The following is an 18,795-nucleotide window of genomic DNA, read 5'->3' as shown; positions in this document are numbered from 1 at the left end:
GGGGAGACTTGGAGTCAGGATGAGGGTATCAGGGCTGCAGTATCCAGTGGCCACGAGCCAGGTGCCACCACCGAGTGAGCACTTGAGATGTGGCTGTTCTGAACCTAGAGGTGCCTAAAGTGTAAGATACACACCAGGGTTCACAGACTTGGAATGAAAAAATAAAAGTAAATATCTCATTAAGAATTTAAAATATTCATGACATGTCAAAATGATAATATTTTGGATGTATTAGGTTAAACACAAATATTATTAGAATGAATTCCACCAGCTTCTTTTGACTTTGTTTTAATGAAGCTATCAGAACAGTTCAAATTACCCACATGAGTTGTGTTTGTGGCTGGCATCTCATTTCTGTTGGAGGCACTGGTCTAGAGCATGGGCCACGTGATTCCCAAGCAGGCTTTCCTCCACTCACAGCCCTGGGCACCAAACATGGGCCCCAGGACAGACAGGTGTATCTGCAGGATCCTGGTTTGGTCTCTGCTGCAACATCTATGAGTGGTCTGACTTTCCCTCGGACAGGTCCTGATTTTCTCATCTGAAAATGGCACAGTTTTGCCCACAGGGGAACGAAATGGTTTTGAGGATTCAGGAATCAGACACAGCTCTTCCCAGTGGCCCATTCATGTCCTCATCATAATGGCCACTGGGCTATAGCAGCCCAAGAGCAGGGCCTTGCCTGCTGTAGGCTGAATGAATGAATGAGTGCCTGTTCAACCCCACTGAACCTTTGGCTTATCCATGAAACAACTTCCTGTGGCTGTGAAGACCTTCTCAATCTGGCTTCCACCTTCACATGTATATCATATTCATGAAATGCCCAGTTGTGGGTGCAACCAGATTTTGAGAACTGCCGCTGCCTTATTTTGGGATCCTCTGAGAGCAGAGCTTGAGTTAAGGACTTGGGGGTGACCCCAGGAGGCAGAAGAGCAGGGAATAGAAGGAGGAGGAGTGGTGGGGGGGTGTCCTTCTCTGCTTTGGGTGAGAGAAGGCTGGTTTCCACTAGGAACTCTAGAAGTATACAGAATGCCTCCCAGAATTGTTTTCTGGAAGATGGGAGGAGGGGGGCATCCATCCGCTGGCTTCTTTTTCCATTGCAGAATATTGCTCGGGGATCTTTACCTGCCACTTCTGAGCTGTCTAGTGGCTTTGGGGGGCCTTGGGAGAAGCTTGGAGGCAGAAAATCTCCTGCTTAAGGTGGCACAAGTTACACTGAGTCAGGACAGTCCACCTCATTGCAGCTGAAATCAGAGGGGAGACCAGGGGGTGTAAGGGGGCAGAGAAGTGTCTGCTATAGTCCCTGAAGTCTAGAAAGACACCGAAAAGAGTCCGTATTTGTTGCAACAAATAAACAAAGTTAGTAGCTCAACTTAAGGTTTGTGTTTTGACAGAATGGGCTATGGCTTATGGGCAATTTTTGGAAAGTAAGCCGAAACCTTATTCTTTTGTTCATGCATGCATGCATTCATTCAAACATCAGTCGATATTTATTGGACACTGATTCTGGGTCAGGCCCTTGCCCACCCCAGAAAGGACAGCAGAATGAAAGAGAGGGGTAAGGATGTCATTGTACCAACAAAGGGGAATCTTTCCTAATTTATAAATTGTTATTTGCAAACTTCAGTTTTTTAGTCTTACTGGTAACAGGGGATTAATGCTGAAGGTCACCTATTGTTGGCTGACAGTTCAACCCAAAGCCCCTGAAGAGGATTTGGCCTCTTCCCTGGGTCAAGGAGAACTTATAAATGAATTTACCCACCCATGCTGCTTTCCTGAGGTCACTCAGTCTGCAGCCCCTGAACACCCGCTTGGTGCCAGGCTTTGTGCAGTTTCCAGGAGTGCAGTGGTGAATGAGACAAAGCCCTGCCCTTAAGAGCTCACAGTCTGGAGGGGGAGATGGTAGCACCCTGGCAGAATCTGGAGGCAGGCACCAAGCCCTGGGAAGGGAGGGAGAGGGCTGTGTCCTGCTGGGTCTTGGAAAGCTTTCTGGAGGAGGTGTAATCGGATATTCACCCCAAGGCCTCTGGGCCCCAGATGTGAGCTTCTGGCACAGACCAGACCTGGCTGAACCCCATAACTGGCTGCTTGGCAGAGGACATTGGCAAACCCAGGCTTGCTCTGGGCCATTTGCATATCATTTGCATCGATCTGCATATGCGGTGGCACAGCCTGGTCTCTTATGCATTTAAATTGCAAGTTATTTGTCTCTCTTTGAAAGCTCTCATTTTTTTTTCCCCAAGGGTGGGCTGGCTCCATTTCCCCTCCTTGCCCGTATAATGCAAGACTTTGTTGAGTTTGCCAAGCATGGTGCAAGGCTGTAGATCTTGGGTTTCGATATATGTTATTCTGGCTTTCAGAATACTTTGTTATTTTCAAGGGATCCATGACAGCTTGGTGCAAAAGAGAGTGTTGAGCATGTGTACCCCATGTCCAGATGGGGAAACTGAAGCAGAGAGTGATTAAAGTGAGATGCCCAACCTCATCGCTTCTTATGTTGGAGGCAAGACCATGGGTAGGGGTGAAGTCACTTGATTTCTGATTGCCCGTTGAGAGGGCTTTTAGAGGTTAATTCTTTGTACAGATGGTGGGAGGAGATCCAGAGAGGGGCAGGGACTTGCCAAAGGCCACTGGTTGGTCCAGGATGCAGCCTTGGCTTCCACAGCTCTGCCTGAAGACAATGAGTCCCTCTGTCAAGGTGCTTGTTTTGGCTGCTGTGTCAGTGACATTTGCCCCTTAGAGGGGGACCTGCCCCATAAATATCGAGTGTATTGATATCTCCTTATCTGAGTTGCTGTTTAAGCCTGGTGAGTATCACCCAACTCAGCCCTTCTCATTTGACCAGGACTTGACTTAGCCCAGATATGAGTTAACAGGAGTCTTTGTTGGTCTTCTAACTGGGGACTTTCTGCCACCAAGGAGGCACAGTTAGGGCTATCTCAGAGGATGAAGGTCTCTCCCTGCACTTAGAAGATGCACCTCTGACATTACTATGAAATCAAACTTGAAGACATCAGTTTGTATCTTAAAGTATGTCAACAGATAGGGACTTACTCAAAGTCAACACTGGACCTGACTAATTATCATATCATTGGGGGTATTTACTCGTAAGAATCAGTTCAGTTCAGTTCAGTTCACTTCAGTCGCTCAGTCGTGTCCAGCTCTTCGCGACCCCATGAATCACAGCACACCAGGCCTCCCTGTCCATCACCAACTCCCGGAGTTCACTCAGACTCACGTCCATCGAGTCAATGATGCCATTCAGCCATCTCATCCTCTGTCGTCCCCTTCTCCTCCCACCCCCAATCCCTCCCAGCATCAGAGTCTTTTCTAATGAGTCAACTCTTCTCACGAGGTGGCCAAAGTACTGGAGTTTCAGCTTATGCCTCATTCCCTCCAAAGAAATCCCAGGGCTCATCTCCTTCAGAATGGACTGCTTGGATCTCCTTGCAGTCCAAGGGACTCTCAAGAGTCTTCTCCAACACCACAGTTCAAAAGCATCAATTCTTCATCGCTCAGCCTTCTTCACAGTCCAACTCTCACATCCATACGTGACCACAGGAAAAACCATAGCCTTGACTAGACGAACCTCTGTTGGCAAAGTAATGTCTCTGAGACATTACTCAGAATGTCTAAGAATAGAACTAGGTAATTCACTGCTAATAACAGCTCCTATTTATCGAGCACTTTGCCATGTACAGATATGGGGCTGGGTTTTTAGCTCAGGTTACTTTCATTGCTCATCCTAAAGACAGGGACTGTTTTTCCTGTTATACAAGTGAGGCCACCGAGGCTCACTGAGACGAAGAAATTTGTTCAAGGTCACACAGCAATACAGGGTCAAGACTCAACTATGAGATGGCTGGCTCCAGACCTCAACACAATGACCTACATTTTCCACTAAACCATATTGCTTCCAATGTCAAGTCTAAAATTAGACCTAACATGAGCACTAAATTAAGTCTTGGGCAACATGATGTAGTTTGTAAAGCATAGACTTGCTGGTAGTGGAGGAGTAGTTTATATCAGATTAACTTCCTGCTGGTAACAATTATAAAATCTATACAGAAATATATAGAACAGATTTGTTTGGAATTACTGGAGAGTGACCAAAAACAGACAAATTAGAGGAGATATGACCCTTGAAACTAAGAAACTCGACTGGTAAGAAATGCATTCATCTGGATTTTCCCCTGAGAGTGTTTCCTAGTTTATGTAGTACATGAGGGGGTAGGACTCAAAGAGAAAGCAGAGAAGCCTTATTGATTGAGAAGTAAGAAGTTAGGAGTTCGGGGCCTGCCGAGCAGCTGGAAATTGAGAAAGAAGATCCCAGAAAACAGAGCTACAGAGGGAGAAAACTCCACTCACATTCTGGGCTGGCTCTGCCGTGGGGCATGACTCCAAGGAGTCCAGGTGAAAACACAGCTGGAGGGCTGAAAAAGCTGAGCAGAGATATTTGCAGCTGCTTGGCATTAGGGATACAGATTTTTTAGTTCAAATCTCGCCAAGTTAGAGTGGCTTGGTAAATACACCAGGCTTTTCACTGAGATCCTGGGGGACCATCACTTAGGAGTAAGGACCAGAATAAACCTGCTCTAACAAAGTTTAAAACCAGGACTTCACAAGACCAAGGTGAATGGCCAACAATTAAACAGAAACAGTATACAAAATTCTTCAGAGGAAGATAACACAATCCAGAAGCCCTACAGTGTATCATCACAATGTCCAGAATAAAATTAAAAATTACAAGATATGGAAAGAAACAGGAACATGTGACACATAGACAAGATCAATAAAAAAAGAATCAGTGAGTTTAAAAACAGGTCAATAGAAATTATCCCCACTGAAACACAGATACAAAATGATGAAAAAGTGAACAGAGCCTCAATAATCTATAGGACAACATCAAGCAGTCTTAACATATACATGTAACTGGAGTTCAAGAGGTGGAAGAGAGATAATGGAGCAAAAAAAAAATTTTTTTTAATGAAATATTGGCTGAGAATGTTCCGTGGGTTTGGAAAAGCAATCAACCTGCAGATCCAGGAAGTTCAGTGAACCCTAACCAGGATAAATACAAGGAAAATCATATCCAGGCACATCATGGTCAGACTGCCAAAAACTAAAGATCAGGAGAAAATCTGAAATACAGCTATAAAAATACATACAATAATTATGTATAGGAGAACAATGCAGAAGACGACAGACTTCTCATTAAAATAATGCAACTCAGGAGACAATAGAACAATTGACAACAAATGAGATTAAAATCTGTCAATTTAGAAAGCGATCAGTGAAAATATATTTCAAAATGGAAAAATAAAAACATTCCTGAATATATAAAACAAAGAATTTGTTTCCAGTAGATCTGCATTATAAGAAATGCTAAAGAAAAGTATTTAGGCTTAAGGAAAATGATGCCAGAATTGCAGAAAATGTACAAGGAAATTTTTGTAGGAAACAGTAGCACTGGGAATGGTGAATATGTGAATAGAAACAAAAGACTATTTTCCTTTTCTTAACATCTTTAAAAATTAATTGAGTCCTTAAAGCAAAAATGACAGTGTGTTCTGGAATTTATATCGCCTATAGAAGTAAAATATATGGGAACTTCCCCGGCAGTGCAGGGGGTAAGAATCCGCTTGCCAATTCAGGGGATATAGGTTTAATCCCTGGTCCAGGAAGATTCCACATGCTGCGGAGCCACTAAGCCCGTGTCCCATGACCACTGAACCCACACTCTAGAGCCCATGAGGCACAACTGCCAAGTCCGAGTGCTGCAACTACAGAAGCCTGAACACCTAGAGCCCACACTCTTCAACAAGAGAAACCACCTCTTTGAGAAGCGTATGCACCAGATGGGCTTCTCTGGTGGCTCAGATGGTAAAGAATCCACCTGCAATGCAGGAGACCTGGGTTTGATCAATGCAGGGGATCCTGGGTCAGGAAGATCCCCTGGAGAAGGGAATGGCAAACCACATCAGAATTCTTGCCAGGAGAATTCCATGGACAGAGAAGCCTGGCAGGCTACAGTCCATGGGATCAGAAAGAGTCAGACACGACTGAGTGACTAACACTTTCATTCGCTGCAACCAAGAGTAATCACCCCTCACAATGACTACAGAAACCCTGCATGCAGCAACAAAGACCCAGTGCAACCAAAAATAAAATTTTTTAAAAAGTCAAGTGACCGTAATAGCACAAAGGACAGGAGAATATCAAGTAGAATTCAATTTCTATAAAGTTCTTACAGAATACATGAAGAAGTGCACTATTATGGGCAGGTAGACTGTGATAACTTAAGAATGCACATTGTAATCCCTGTGAGAGCAGCCCACACTATAAACAGGTAGAACTAAAAAAGCAAAAGACTAAATGAAATGTTATAAACACTTGGTTAACCCAACAGAAGGCAGTCGAAGAAGAAAAAGGAACAAAGAAGAAAGGGGACAGACAGATATCAAATAGCAGGATGACGAATATACACCCACCTGCAATAATAAGTACATTAAATGTAAAAGGACTAGACTCTCCAGCTGAAAGGCAGATACTGTCAGACTTGATTTTTAAAATGGTCACGTCTGAGTTATTGGTGTATAAGTAAAATCAAATGAGGTTGTGCATCAAAGCTCTGAGCAGAGGGCCTGGCCCATGGTGGGTGCTTCTTAAGTGAAAACTCTCAACTTATTTTACAGTCCCTTTCCTGGAAGCCTGTCAGTGAACTTCCCATGGGGAGGCGCCAGTTAGCCATTCACATAGCATCATGCCCAGCTGAACATTCATCCAGCCAGACTTCACTGAGCAACAGCTGTATACCAGACAGTCAGGACCCTTCTCATTGGCATGTAGGTTACTTGTCTGCTTTTCAGGAGCAAGAAATAACCCTCCTTCTTTACCTACCTCAAAGGAGGAAAGTAGGGAGGGGTTAAGGTACAAACAAATGGATCCTTAACTCAGGACTGGAGCTTAGCTTTCCCAAGGCTGCCTGGGGTCAATAGCCTATGGTCTGTGAGGCTGCCTCATGCTGCCCAGCACCCTCTCCTTCCCTGGAAGCCTGTGCCAAGGTCTCCACCAATTTCCAGTGCCGCAGGGCTGCAGATAAGACCTCTTTCCCCAAAGAAGCTCTTGTTCTCTGGCTTGAAAAGCCAGCCCCCTTCTTATGCCTGGTGTCAAGTTCCCGGCAATCAAGCCCAAGCACCTGGGTTACCACTTGCAAGTTGACTCAGGATCAAACCCGCATCTCCTGCATTGTAGGTGGACTCTTTACCATTGAGTCACTGGGGAAGCCCTTATCCATCCTTAAAGCTGACCAATTATCCACTAGACTGTCTGATCTACAACTGTAGGATATTTGGATTCATTCTATGCAGGGCTATTATGCAAACAGTGCTGCTATGAACATTTCCCATCACATCTTCTGGAGCACACACAGCCGCATGCCTTGGAATGAAAGTGTGGGTCAGAGAGTAGGATGCACCCAATTGGAGCAGACCTCACCCAGGCTTCCCACAGTGGTTGTAGTGATTGACATTCCCGCCAGCTGGGTGTGAGTTCCAGCTGCTCCTTGTGCTTACTAACACTTGCCATTGTCAGTCTTCTTTGCTTTAACTTTTCTTGTGTCTGACGTGGTACTTCACTGTCTTCTTAATTTGTGTTTCCTCTTGATGAGTCGTGAAGCTGGGCACTTTTTATCATGCATTTGCTGGTTATCTGGCTATTCATTTGTGAAGTATTTTAATTCATTGCTTCCGGTTTTTTTCTTGAGTTGTCTACCCCTTTCTTCTTGGATTATAAAACCAATCTGCTCTGTCCCACAGACTCAGAGCCATAGTAGTTGGGCCATAGTTGCACTGTAGGTGGTGACAGAGTTTCAAAAAAAGATATGTCCCATGAAATGAATCCGATTTGATTTTGTATTTGCTTGACCAATTTGTCTTGGTTTTGTGGCTCTCACAGCTATAAGGAAGACTTCCCTGGTGGTCTAGCAGTGAAGAATCCACCTGCCAGCGCAGGTACAATCTCTGGTCCAGGAAGATTCCACATGCCTAAGCAACGCAACTACTGAAGCGCATGCACCCAGAGCCTGTGTGTGCAACAAGAGAAGCCACCACAGTGACAAGCCTGCGCATCACAGTCAGAGAGTAGCCCCTACTCGCGGCAACTAGAGAAAGCCTGCATGCAGCAACAAAGACCCAGCACAGACGGAAATAAACAATAAAATAAAACAATCTTCAAAAAGAGCTATAAGGACCTTATGCTTCATTTAATGCTTGGACATGCCTCAATAACACTATGGTAAAAATATAAGGCAACAAGGAGGACCCATGAGGTCTCCTCTCCTCTTGGTAACCAGGAGGAGATTTTCAAAACACAAATCCAACACAAAAAATCCAAATCCAAAACACAAATCCCTTGCGTAATGCAGCTCACAGGATCCCTTCTGTCTGGGATGGGGACGAGGCTCCTCAGCCTGGCTCCCCTCATCTCGGCTCTCCTATGTCACCCACTGAAGCTGTTGATCTTTCCTGGAACATTATCTGTCACTCCAGACCACTGCTCTGCACGGGCCCCCAGCTCTTGCCGCTGCTGTTGTGGAGGAGCCTCTACTCTTGGCCATCTTCCCCCTTCTTTGCTTAGAGTTGATTCCTTGCTCAGATCTCAGCTCAGTGGCTCAATGGTCACTTCCCAGGGAAGCCCTCACCATGGCCCTGAAACATGCCAATGCAGCTGCTGCTTTCCTTCTTTGCATGATCTCAGTTGCTATTTTGTCTTTCTTTGTGGCTTTCTTCCCTCCTAGAATGCAGGTTCCGCAAAGGCAGGGACAGCATTGCCCTTCCACCCCCTACCTTTTATTCCCCAGTGTTTGGCAGTTGGTGAGTGCTCAATGCACGTTTTTTGAGTGACTTAATGACCTCTCACTGCACTGATGCTAAAAGGCAGGGAGGGCCCGAGGCAGGCCTGGGCCCTGCTCTTCTCAACCAATCACACAAATGTCAAGGAGAGTCCCCTGAGTAGCAGCATAGGGGCCAGGCTCACCTCTCCACAGACCTGGAAGAACCCTAAGGATAATCCAGTCCAGTTTGTTTGTGCTTCAGATGAGGAAACTAGGAACCAAAAAGAGGACAGGGATTGTCTGGAGTCACACTGTGCGGCAGAAGATTGGCTGGGTCTGGAAGCCATAGGGCCGGACACTCAGCATGCTCTCCACTGGCCCACACTCTCTTGGAGAGGAAGACCAAGGCTGGTGGGCTCACGGTTTTCATAATCCTGACTGGGAGCCTTGGCGTGGCTGTGATTCCCAGCTGGATGCAGACAGGAGACAGATGACAAAGGCCTTCCTTGTCCTCCTCTAGGGTCTGTCTAGACTCCCACGGGGTAGTACTGAAGTCCTGTCTAGGCAAAAGTGAGAGACAACAGGAACATTCTGGAATAAAGACTGGGGACCCTCAGAGTGAGGCAGAAAGGACAATTCAGAGCTGAGGAAAGGACGAATTGCGGTGGTTCATGCAATCCTTTCTGGGGCAGAGGCAAATGACATTGTTTTGTTTTGGGGGGGCTGTGCCACACGAGGGATCCTAGTTCCCTGACCAGGGATCACACCCGGGCCCTCAGCTGTGAGGGCCTAACCGCTGGACCCCCAGGGAATTCTCCAGATGACATTTTTAAAAATTGACGTCTCCACTGAGATGGTTGTAGATGGACGTGCAGTTGTAGGAAGTAGTACAGAGAGACCCCCCTGTGCCCTTCACCCAGCTTCCCCCAGTGGAAGCATCGAGCGGAACAACAGGGACAGTATCAGGGCTGGGATGTAGACGTCAACATGGCCCCCAGTCTTACTCCGATTCCCCAGTTTCCCTTACACGCTTTTGTGTGTCTAGTTCTATACAATTTCATCACAGGATGAAATTGTGGATCCTCCGTCACAGGGAGGATGCAGGACATTTCCATCGGCACAAGGATCCCTCCTGGGGCTCTTTCAAAAGTACACCCCAACTCCACCTCCATCCAGCGTGTCCCTAGTCTGTCCTCCATCATATCATTGTATGACTTCAAATATGCTATCTGAAGGGAATCACAGAGGATGTAACCTTTTTGGGGACTGGCTTTCCTCCTGGGCGGATGCCCCTTTCTGAGCCAGCATCCTGTCTGCAGGACCTCGGAGCCCCAGGGGATGGGTTCTGTTCCTCCCACTTTCCAGCTGAGCAAACTGAGCCCTTGAAACTCCAGAGCCAGCACTCTTGGCGGCCACGGCAGGGAGCTTGTCCTCCAGGAGAGGAGGAGGAGGTGGGCTGCGGGTCCCCTGCCCTTTTCCTTTGGCCCTGCTGTGACCCGGCCCGTCCTCTGCTGCCCCGTCTCGGGTAGGTCTCAGTCCCCACTCGGTCCCCAGTGCTGTCTCTTTCCTCCAGAGAGAGGCAGGGACTGTGGATCCCGCTTGGCCACTGAGAAGCTGGTGACTTGCACGGTGGCCCCATCCTCTAAACCTCAGGCTCCCCCCCGGGGAAAAGGGAGAGGCGGGGGAAGGTTCGCACCCCACAAATCCAAGAAGATGCAACGAGGCAACGTGTGAGGAGCAGTCAGCAAAGTGCCAGGCGCGGAGTGAGCCCCCAGCGCACAGCCGCCCGCCGCCCCATTTGGCAATGAATTATGTATGGCCTTCTGGCAGCCCTGTTCAATGGGGCTGTGTGCCTTCTCCAAGCTTCTCCCAGGCCTCTCTCTCCAGTGAGGGGCGCAGGCTCCCCCAGGGCGGCGGGCAGCCTCCTTTGTCTCTCCAGCAAGAACCTGTTCTGTTTCTGGTGGCTGATGCCTCAGTCCCCAGGATGCTCATTTCAGAGGCTGGAGAACCAAGGACTGGGATCAGCTCAGGAATAGAGTAATGATGCTAATAATAATATTCATAATAGTGGGACTTCCCTGGTGGTGGAGTGGTTAAGAATCCACCTGCCAATGCAGAGGAGATGGGTTTGATCCCTGGTCCAGGAAGATGCCACATGCCCTGGGGCAACTAAAAAGTAAATAATAACAGCAGCATCAATAATAACAAGGCTGATGGTGCAGGGCTGGGCCTCACTGAGCCTTTTCGATGCACAAGGCACATTTAACAGACTGTCGCCCATTCAACAGAAGTCAGAGCGCCCGTCTGTGCCAGCTCTTTCCTAAGTTCTGGGGCAAAGTGGGCGACAGGACAGAGTCCTGACTACACGGAGCTTGGAGTCTACTGCAGGAGGGCAGGCAATTAACAAGGGAGTAATTGATTTAAGTGATGCTTCAAATGATAGAGGTTGGGAAGGAAGACAAAGGAGAACAGGGGCGGGAGGAGACGGGGATAGACAGGGCATGTCCTGCTGGGGCGGGTCCTGAAGGAAGTGAGAGAGCTATCTCCTGAGATGTCTAGGGGTGAATATTCCGGAAAGGAGCAGCACGTGCCCCAGAGGGCTCGGGGCAGGCCAAGAACCTGTGTCTCCTGCGGGCTGGCCGGTATCACGGGAAGCATCAAATTCTCAGGGCAACCCTATGAGCCTGGTACAGCCATTGCTCCACGTTAGAGACGAGAAAACTGAGCTTCAGAGAGGATTTGTGTCTTTGTTCGTAGGCTTTGCCGCAGACCTGGTAACACGTCTGATTACAGGGGCTGCCCCGCACTTCACTGGGGGTGTTAGGAGATATGTGGTCTACATGTAATCCTTTCCTCCTACAACTGGGAAAATTCTGAGTTCTGAACCTACGTAGCCAGGGATTTGGAGTGCAGGACGGTGGGCCTCCGTGATCTTCGCCGTTACTGCTCCCAGACCATCCCCGCTGGCCTTACATCGCCTGCTGGTTCCTATGTTTCTCCTTTTCCAGTCTGAACTCCCAGCATCAGATCCACAGTCCAGCGTTTCAGGATAGAGGCCAGAGGTGCGTGCTCTGCACCCATGGCTCCCGGCAAGGTCCAGGCTACGCCTTTCAAGCGAAGTCCAGAGAAGCCACCACCCAGCTGCATCAGTCTGAGGCAGGCCCAGAGTTGGCAGGCCGGGAGCTCATCAATGCGCCTGCTTGTGTGGGCTACCCCAGCAGCCGAGAGAGGTGATCAGGCGTGGATGCGCTGTCTGACGTTTCTGTCGATGGATGGCCTGGGTGAGTACTGAATGGTGAGTGTCCTCCTTTCATCTCTAGCTGGGGTGGAAAGTGTGAACACCTGTGAGGAGGGAGTCGGTGCAAAATCAAAATGACTCTGCAGAAGGGAAGAGCAGCTGAAGATGAGGACCGACCTGCTGGGAAGGAAAATCCACTCAGCAGCGGCCTCCTCCTGACCTCTTCCCCAGCCTCCCTGCCTCCAGGCTTGCCCCTTTAATCCGTCCTGCCAAGGTTCTAGATGAATCTTCCCAGTTAATCCTCCAAACCTTGATCATGAAGGCTGCTCAGTACCTGGCCCCACTGTCTCCCTCCCAGACACACACCCGGCCCCCCCGCCACCTCCACGCCTTCATCTTTGCTGCGTCTTTGTCTGGAACGGCATTGAAGGCGAACTCACAGGCCAGTCCCCGATATCACAGGAGGCCATCTTTCTAAAACTCTGTAGGCCTCTGTCTCATTTACTCAGGCTGCCCATTCCACATCTTTCTGATTATCCCAGCCCTGCTTGCCCAGACTCCTGAAGTCTCCTAACTGGCCTCCCAGCCTTGGGTTCTGTCCCAGGGCACAGTGGCCTGGCTGTTGAGGCCCTTCCTAATCGCAGCTGCAGCCTTATGGCTCACCTGGCTCCTTCCTTGACTTCCTTGCATCTGTTCAGTCCAACAAAGCTGTTTAGAGATCTCGGGTTCTCTGAGATAACCCTGGACTTCGAGACCTTCTTACGTGTGGGTCCCTCTGCCAGGAGCACTTTCCCTCCCCCTTAACCTGACCAACTATTTATTTATTTATTTGGCTTCTCCGGATCTTGGTTGCAGCATGTGGGATCTAGTTCCCTGACCAAGGACCGAACCTGGGCCCCCTGCATTGGGAGCACAGTCTCAGCCACTGGATCACCAGGGAAGTCACTTAACCTGCCCAACTCTTACTCATTCTCCTAGACAGTGTTGATTCAACCTCCTCCAGGAAGCCTTCTTGGATTCAGGGTCCCTCCTCTTGTCTCCCAGAGGTCTTGCCTCACTCACGTCATCATAATTTCCCCTCCACACTGAAAGTAACGGGTTTGCCAGGTCCCTCTTCTAGGCCGTGGTATCATGAGGACAGAGTCCCACACTGTCTTCTCCAGCCTAGCTGGGGCTCATGAAAACCCAGAAGGAAGAAGTGGGAAATGAAATAGCAACACTTATTGAGCTCCTGCTCCAGGCCAAGCTTTTCACGTGCAGCTCAGGGATTACTGGGCCTTTCTAACAGAGTTAGGTCACCATCTGGCCACACCCAGCAGCCCTGGGCTATTCTCCTTTAATGCGTATAATGGGCATAACCCTGGAGCCTATACTCACTATTGTGAGGATAAAGGACACTGCACAAGTAAAATGTTAAATGCAGCCTCAGGTACTCAGTAAGCATTTAATACTCCTATTGCTATTCATTGTTGGGGCTCTGGAGCCATCCTCTGAGGCTTCAAATCCAGGCTCCTCCACTTCCTTGGCTTTGTTACTTTGGGCAAGTGACTTAACCTCTCTGGACCTCAGTTTCCTCATCTGTAAAATGGGACAAAGTACAGTCTTGTTTTCACTCTCTCTCATAGGGCTGTTGAGAAAATGAAATAAATGAATATGCAGAAATCATACAGACCCTGTATGATGCTTGTCTCAGGGAGGGTATGCTCAATTCTCCAGTCGTGTCCAACTCTTTGTGACCCCATGGACTGTAGCCTACCAGGCTCCTCTGTCCGTGGAATTTTCCAGGCAAGAATACTGGAGTGAGTTGCTCCACCAGGGGATCTTCCTGACCCAGGGATTGAACCCGTATCTCCTGCTTGGCAGGTGGATTCTTAACCACTGAGCCACCCGGGAGGCCCCTGGTGCAGGGAGAGGGCCGACTATTATTATTACTGTCTCAGAATCACCACTAGGGTCTCAATTCTGATCCTAGAATTGAGAAGTGAGGAGACTTCAGATTCTGGAAAACCTTCCAGAATGACTGATCGGAGCGGGGGCAGGGACAAATCTTAGAACTTGTGAAAATCCACTTCCCACTCCCTGCATTTCCTGAAAGCAGTCTATCCCTCACTGATGGTGAGAGATGCCAGGTTCTTCCTTGGACCTCTGGTGATTCCTCTGGGTTCCCATCCAAGCATGGGTGGAAAGATGAGGGAGGGAGCAGGGTGAATCCCAGAGCTTTCCAGGTTAGCCCAGAATTCAGCAAGGTGGACCGCCTGGGATCCTGGGCAAGTCCACAGTCAGGAGGGTTGGCTGGACTCGGCCTTCTCCAAGGCCTGCCAACTGGAGCCAAATGCAAATCCACTTTTGTTCCCTGGATTTCAGGCCTGGGGACCCAATAGGGTGAGTGTGTCTGAAGATGGAAGGGGGAGAAGGAGAGAGAAGTGTAGGGTCTGAGCAGGAGGAAGGCAGAACGGGGACCCTGGGCAGCCAGAAAGAAGGGAAGGGGTGTGGGAACCGCAGGGCATGGGGCAGGGCCGGCAGCGCTGGGAAAGGGAGCCTTGGGGAGGCGCGGGAGAGGGAGGCCTCATACCAGACACTGTCTAGACGCAGCAATTATTGTCAGCTCGGAACACCCAGGCTCTGCCGGCTCAGCTGAAAGGGAGCTTAACAAAGAGCCCAGAGAGGAAGAAAGCGGGGAGAAAAGCGCCCGTGGAGCCGGCTCCTGGCCTGTCGGGCTCTTTCTCTGCCCGGCTAGCCCCCTTTGTGCTCCATCGATGTGAAAGCCAGCTCCGAGATGCCTGATGGGGACCCTGCTCCTCCTGGGCGCAGAGGGCCAGGCCAGGGTCACTGTGTGGTTTTGGGGAGAGGGAGGAGGATGTCCTGCAGGGGAAATGCATTTTGCACTTTAGTTTTTCTATCTGGAGGAGGGCGAGGGCTGTGGGAATGGAATCCCAAATCCCAGGGAGAGAGCAGGCCTGAGAATTTGCACCCTTCCTGTCCTGTAGGGCCAGTTACCAATTTCTCTGAGCCTTTCTCTTCTCACCTGCAGATAGGAACAATACCACCACCCAACCCGTGGTGGGACATGGCGGTAAGCCCAATTCTCCTCCACCTTGAAGGCCTGCAACCCATACTGATGGGGGAGTTTCAGGGCCGCAGGTGACCTGGGACAAGCCCCTTTCCTTGCTAAGGGCCTTACCTTCACCATTTCTCTGCCTCTGCCATTATTAGGCCCATTTTTCAGATGAAGAAACTGAGGCACAAGAGGCCAGTGCTCACAGCCAGCCGGGCAACGAGTCTGGATTCAAGTTTGTTCCTTCAGCTTCACCTTGACTTTATGATGTGCACCCACCCTGGGGGGTTGTGTGCTAACGGTAGGTAGCAGGACTGATGGGAAAGCCACAAATCCATGTGGTCCAAGAGTCTCAAGGTGAGGTCAGAGCTGCAGGTGGTCAAGCCACAGCACCAGCCACTATCTGGAATCAGGCCTCAGCTGAGCCACTGGACCCTTGTATTAAGGGCAGCCCCAGGCTAAGCAGATCTGCCCTCGCACCCTGGGAGAAGATCAACTGGGACCCAAGGTGGGTAGAGGGCGTGGGTGACCCTGGGTTGCTGCTGCAAGGCTTCCTCGGGCGCCTGAAGTAGTTGAAAGCATACAGACATTGCCCCCGCCCCAGTCAATAACCCAATATCCCAGCACTACCTGCCCCAGCTCCGTTGGGGAGGGGGCCAGATGCTGCTTCCAGGTTCCACAGCGGTTTTGTGTGTGTGTATGTGTGTGTGTGTGTCCAAGACTTCCAGAGCTGTGACTGGTGGCTGAGGTCCTCCTCCATCCATCATCCCCCTTGAGCTGGTCTGGCCTGGTCAGACACACTCTGGTCCTGGAGGATTTGGAGGTGTCCCCCAGGGCCTGCCTTGAGTGAAGGTTAGGACACTCAGTGCAAGGGACACACGCACAGTTACTCTTACTCACCCACCCTATAGGCTGTCCCAGAGGTGTGCTCATGACATGCCCCAGCATTCACATCCCCACCTCCAGTGCTGGGGTGTAGACACCTGCTGTCATAGGCTCAGTCCCTGCCCCTGTTGGTCACTGCTGGGTGCCCTCCCCATGTCCAGCATTGGAACTTGCCTTCTTATGCTCCCCGCTGACTACAACTTGGTTTCAGAGCTCTTTGCCTGCAGTCAAGGGCACCAAGACCAGCCACAGTCCCACTTTCTGGAAGATTCCAGCATATTCCACGGTCCTTGTGTGGTTTCCTTTGCCCTTCTCCTCTCTGCGCCTTTGCTCAGGCTGTTCCTGCAGCCTGTCCCCACCCTGGCCCAACACAAACACCTGACCTCCCATGAACCTGCTCCCTTGGCTGCCCTGTCTTAGGGGACAGCCCCAGCCACCCTCCTTGCAGGAGCCAGAGCCTGGAAGTGTTCTGGCACTTCCCTCCTCGGCCTCCTTTCCCCCCACACCATGACACACCAGCTCCTGTGCTCTGGACCTCCCAGTCATGTCCAAGGCCAGCCTTCCCTCCATCTCAGAGGCCACTTCCCTGGGCCAGGCTGCCATCACTCTCCTGGGATCCTGGGACCTCTCCGGTACCCACTTTTGTCCCCGGCAGCCCAGGTGAATTTTGCAGATCTGGTCTCCTCTCAGTGTGTGTGTACATGCTCAATCCTTAGTAGTGTCTGACTCTTTGTGACCCCACGGACTGTAGCCCGCCAGGCTTCTCTGACCATGGGATTTTCCAGGCAAGAATACTGGAGTGGGTTTGCCATTTCCTCCTCCAGGGGATCTTCCCAACCCAGGAATAGAACCTACGTCTTTTATGTCCGCTGCATCGGCAAACAGATTCTTTATACTGTACCACCTGGAAAGCCCTGGTCTCCCCTCTCTGCTCTGTAAAACTTCTGAAGCTTCCGGCCGTCTCTAGGACAAGGGCTATGGTGGGCCACCCTGATGCTCTCTTGAGCCCTTGTGCCTCTGGGATCCACAAGCACGCCATCCCCGCTCCCTCCACCAGTAACTCTGCCCTTAGTTAAGCCCCTCCAGTCCTCAGGCACCCCTCCTTCCTCCTTGAGGATCCCTCCCGTGACCCCTGCAGAGATCAGCCTCTTGGGACCAGCCCTTCCAGTGCCCCTCACAGTCCCCTGCCAGCCTGCCACCCCCTTGCCATTATTTAATGCACTATTCATAATGGTCTGTGCAGCCTCCGCCTCCCCTGCAGGACCGTGAGCCCATGTGGGCCGGCTGTGTCCGTCTTGTTAGTCACTGTGTCCTCAGCACCCTCCTCGTAGGCCCCCTCTGGGTTTGGTGTTCAGCTTGGCTCCACCCTAAGCTGAACCCTTCCTTTGCAGAGCCATATGGGGTTTTCAGGGTGGTCTTCCTTGTCCTCTCCCCAGTGATCACCATCGAAACAAGGGCAAGTCATGGGGCTGCTGTGGGCCGGATAGCACCCTAGGGCAGGGCTGTGGCTGCCTGGTGCCCCCTATTCTCCTAGCCTCTGTGCCCCACACAGCCCTGGGTTGGGGATACCCAAGAGGGCGCTGCTTTCTGCCCAGGCTGGGTGGCCTGGGGTGGGTCCCATAGAAGCACCCCTGCCCCCAGCCCAGGCCTGGGAGAGGAACCAGAGGGGTTCAGGAGGGGGGTGACGTGCCCCCTCCACATCCAGTCCCCTCCCAGAGACCCCGGCTGGCTTCCCCCATTCCCACTGGCCCCGCCTCTGGCTGCAGTCCCTCCCTGACCGCCCCCCTCTGCCTGTTCCCTCCCAGCTTTGCCTTGCCTGGCCCCTCTCTCCTGCTCAGCTTCCCTTTCCTTCCCCTCCCCCCTTCCCCATCCTCTCCTCTCCTCTGCCATCCTCTCCTCTCCTCTGCCATCCTCTCCTCTTTTCTCTGAGTCCTTCTCCCTCGCCTCTTTCCTTTCTTCTTCCTGGGTTAAAAATAATCAACTTTCTGGGAAGCAGCAGCTCCTGCTGTGCCGCCCTCCCCACACTTGGGAGCCCCTGAGAATTGCTTTCTGCGGTTCTCAGCTCGAGCCCCTCCTCTCTCCCACCGCCCGCCCCCCCCTCCTCCCCGCGAGCTGACTAATAAGCCTGGGCCTCAGCAGCAGAGCCAGCTTCTCGGCTAGAAAGGCTTTAACCGCTTCGTGCCCAGAACCCTCTCACTGGGCCCCCAGCAGGCCAGCGAGGAAGGGGTGCCCGGGTCACACACAGCCCCCGAAGCCCGCCGAGCTCTGAGCTGCACGTAGTAGATACTCAATTAATTTTGGTGGTTCAATGAACTTTGACCTGTGACCACCAGACTAGCCCGTCCACCTGCTTTTGCAGCTAACTTGGGACTTGGGGGCAGCGAAGAGACATCGCAGACACCCCAGGGATAGGGAGGGGACGATGCTCTGGGGCCCGCATGGAGGGGGTGACGGGCTGGCGAGGCTCCTTCCACTTGGCCGGGCGGATTCCTTGCCCCAGTGTGCCGTACACTGCCTAGGCAGGGCCAGGGTCGTGGCCGCTACACGGTGGGCCAAGGGCGGGGAGGGGCTGAAAACCGTTCTGGGATCCAAGAACGTTCACCAGCTAGTCGCGTCTTCAGCGATCTTCTTGCAAAAGGGGAAACTGAGGCTCAAATGAGGCAGGACCTCTCTTCAGGTTCATATGCCGCAGACCTTAAGGGTCGCGGGGCCGCCTGAGACTCGGCTCCAGCACAGAGGTTTCTGCGGCTGTAAGGCTGCGGGGTGGGGAGTGGGGAACATCAA

The 18,795-nt window shown here is 50.9% G+C and overlaps 2 long non-coding RNA genes across 2 annotated transcripts in view; one reads left to right on the top strand and one right to left on the bottom strand.

Moving 5' to 3' along the window:
* The window catches only part of LOC133257626 (uncharacterized), a 36,903-nt gene extending 28,663 nt beyond the window's left edge, over positions 1-8,240 (top strand). Inside the window, exon 3 of the long non-coding RNA XR_009739628.1 lies at positions 7,957-8,240. This is a non-coding gene — a long non-coding RNA (uncharacterized LOC133257626). The remainder of the gene's footprint in view (positions 1-7,956) is intronic.
* A 2-nt stretch (positions 8,241-8,242) lies between these two features.
* The window catches only part of LOC133257625 (uncharacterized), a 34,931-nt gene continuing 24,378 nt past the window's right edge, over positions 8,243-18,795 (bottom strand). The window contains exons 3-4 of the long non-coding RNA XR_009739627.1: positions 13,744-18,767; positions 8,243-12,248 (exon numbers count right to left, since the gene is read on the bottom strand). This is a non-coding gene — a long non-coding RNA (uncharacterized LOC133257625). The remainder of the gene's footprint in view (positions 12,249-13,743; positions 18,768-18,795) is intronic.

The sequence above is a fragment of the Bos javanicus genome, chromosome 11, assembly GCF_032452875.1.
Source record: "Bos javanicus breed banteng chromosome 11, ARS-OSU_banteng_1.0, whole genome shotgun sequence".
Lineage (NCBI taxonomy): Eukaryota > Metazoa > Chordata > Mammalia > Artiodactyla > Bovidae > Bos > Bos javanicus.
Note: the sequence above shows the minus strand (reverse complement) of the source record. Positions and strands in the feature narration are given on the sequence as shown.